The sequence below is a fragment of the Schistocerca piceifrons genome, chromosome 5 (assembly GCF_021461385.2).
Source record: "Schistocerca piceifrons isolate TAMUIC-IGC-003096 chromosome 5, iqSchPice1.1, whole genome shotgun sequence".
NCBI classification, from domain to species: domain Eukaryota; kingdom Metazoa; phylum Arthropoda; class Insecta; order Orthoptera; family Acrididae; genus Schistocerca; species Schistocerca piceifrons.
In genome coordinates, this window is record NC_060142.1 from 315788116 (window position 1) to 315790617 (window position 2502).

The window sequence follows — 2502 nt, forward strand, 5'->3', positions numbered from 1 at the left end:
TTAAGCGCCTAAAGTTTCAGGAACATGGTATTTCAAACATTTTTGTGACACCTCTAGTACCATATAGGAAGTATATACTCTTGGAATCGATTTTACATGAATTTCATGAAGTAGTCATACAGCTGTACAGAACTTTTGACATTACTGAAATATATCGTAATAGAAATCTTGCTCCGGCGGGGTCAAAATCCAGCTGCTCCAAGGAACTGTTTTCGTTGCCACTAATCATTACGAACACCTCTGGCTCAGTGCTTCATCCAGTGTTGAAAGACAGCATCAATATAAAAAACGTTGTTTCCTTTGTAACAGACTGAGGAAATACGTTCTCATTCACAGGAAACTAAATGCACGCTACCGCAGTAGGACCGGAATTATTAAAGGATTATGGTGTAAAATGCCAACGGCCTTGCCGCAGTGGTAACACCGGTTCCCGTCAGATGACGGAAGTTAAGCGCTGTCGGGCTGGGCTAGCACTTGGATGGGTGACCATCCGGTCTGCCGAGCGCTGTTGGCCAGCAGGGTGCACTCAGCCCTTGTGAGGCAAACTGAGGAGCTACTTGATTGAGAAGTAACGGCTTCGGTCTCGGAAACTGGCATACAGCCGGGAGAGCGGTGTGCTGACCACATGCCCCTCCATATCCGCATCCAGTGACGCCTGTGGGCTTAGGATGACACGGCAGCCAGTAGGTACGTTTAGGCCTTCATGGCCTGTGTGGGAGGAGTTATGTTGCAGAATCCAGGCTTGTGCTGTAGGACCGTTTTAATTTCAGTGTAAGGAAGCTGAAGCTGTTCTGATAACATTACCTGTTAACATATCCTGGTTACTGGGAAATGGTTGAAACCAGTATTTACACGGTTTTTAGGCTTGAACAGGAAATGAAAAGTGACAGAGAAAAGCCTTAGCAATCACAAAACGCAGATACAGACTTCAGATGATCGTCAGATAGCGCATGATGAACGTTGCAGGTTCTAACCGACTCGCAATCTCCAGTAGCCGCACGAGATCGAGAATACCAATCTCTGAGACCTTGTGTACGCCACTCATGAAGCACGCTGTTACGGCGCTCTCGCAGAGGCAGTAATCACGATTAATGGCGCCGCGGCCCGGCCCCGAGCGCTGCGGTCTGCGCGGACGGTAACTCGGCCGCCGGGGTCGCGGGACTGGACGGAATGGAAGGCGAATTGCAGCTCTGCTCTCGTCGTCGCTTGTTTATGCGTCATGCTCGAGAGGCTGCGGACTCCACGTAGCGCGGCCTGCCCGCCGGCCAGGATCCTGTCCCGCGCTGTGCTGCGATTTCTGGGCGTGCTCCGCTCACTGTTGCCAGAGGACTGTCCTGGCCAGCTTGTCAACACAGCCGTAGCTGCAGTGCTGACGTCGACACATTTACTTCCTCGATGAAGGCAGCTGCGCCGCTGATAATTAAAACTGCAGCACAATAGAAGTCGCCTGCTGACAAACGTCGCACTGACACGTTTGAATAACCAAATGATTAGCATTTCAGTGCAACCATACAAAGCTGGTAACACTACATGCCTAACACACGAATGATTACGCAACGTCATTAATTAAAACTTCCTGGCTGAATTTCCATGGACCATATATAAAACTACTTCTCCTTCCTGACGTTTCGTTGCCTACTGCGGGCAACATCTTCCGATGTGAGTTGGCGACTGGCTGCTATGCGCTGGAGGTCCCGCTTATATAGAGCGCTTAGATGGCGCCACCACTCATCACGTGATTTCGACTTTAAAACAATCTCTGACTAATGCCATCTCTCTCGATTACAGCTAATCGATTGTCATTTCGTTGGTGCAAAGTCGACCGCCATATCTTGTCTAGTTATAATCATTTTTTATTAAAATTATTTTTGTGCTTGTACATCTCTATAGCTTCTCTATACATGCGGGTACTCGTATAATAACGTGAGGTCCTAGCTATCGCGTTTGTCTCACTAAATTTTATTTCGTGATCACCGTCTCTGAAAACGTGTTCCGCTACAGCTGATTTGTCAATTTGTCCCAATCTACAGTTCCTTTTGTGTTCCGTTAGGCAGGTATTAACACTACTTTTAGTTGTTCCAATATAAACCATGTAACAGCTACACGGAATTTTATACACACCTGTGGTGGCTAACGGGTGTCGTGCGTCTTTCACCGATCTTAAACTTTCACTAATTTTCTTGGCCAAGTTTCAAGTGGAGACAATCTTTCAACCTACCAAGAAAATTAGTGAAAGTTTAAGATTGGTGAAAGACGCACGACACCCGTTAGCCACCCCAGGTGTCTATAAAATTCCGTGTAGCTTTGGAATGGGTTATATTGGAACAACTAAAAGGAGTGTTAATACCCGTCTAACGGAACACAAAAGGAACTGTAGATTGGGACAAATTGACAAATAAGCTGTAGTGGAACACGTTTTCAGAGACGGTGATCACGAAATAAAATTTAGTGAGATAAACATTATTATACCCGCATATATAGAGAAGCTATAGAGATCTACAA

The 2502-nt window shown here is 46.4% G+C and overlaps 1 pseudogene; it reads left to right on the forward strand.

Moving 5' to 3' along the window:
- The first annotated feature begins 396 nt into the window (after positions 1–396).
- On the forward strand, positions 397–514 carry LOC124799659 (annotated as a pseudogene).
- The last annotated feature ends 1988 nt before the right edge of the window (positions 515–2502 follow it).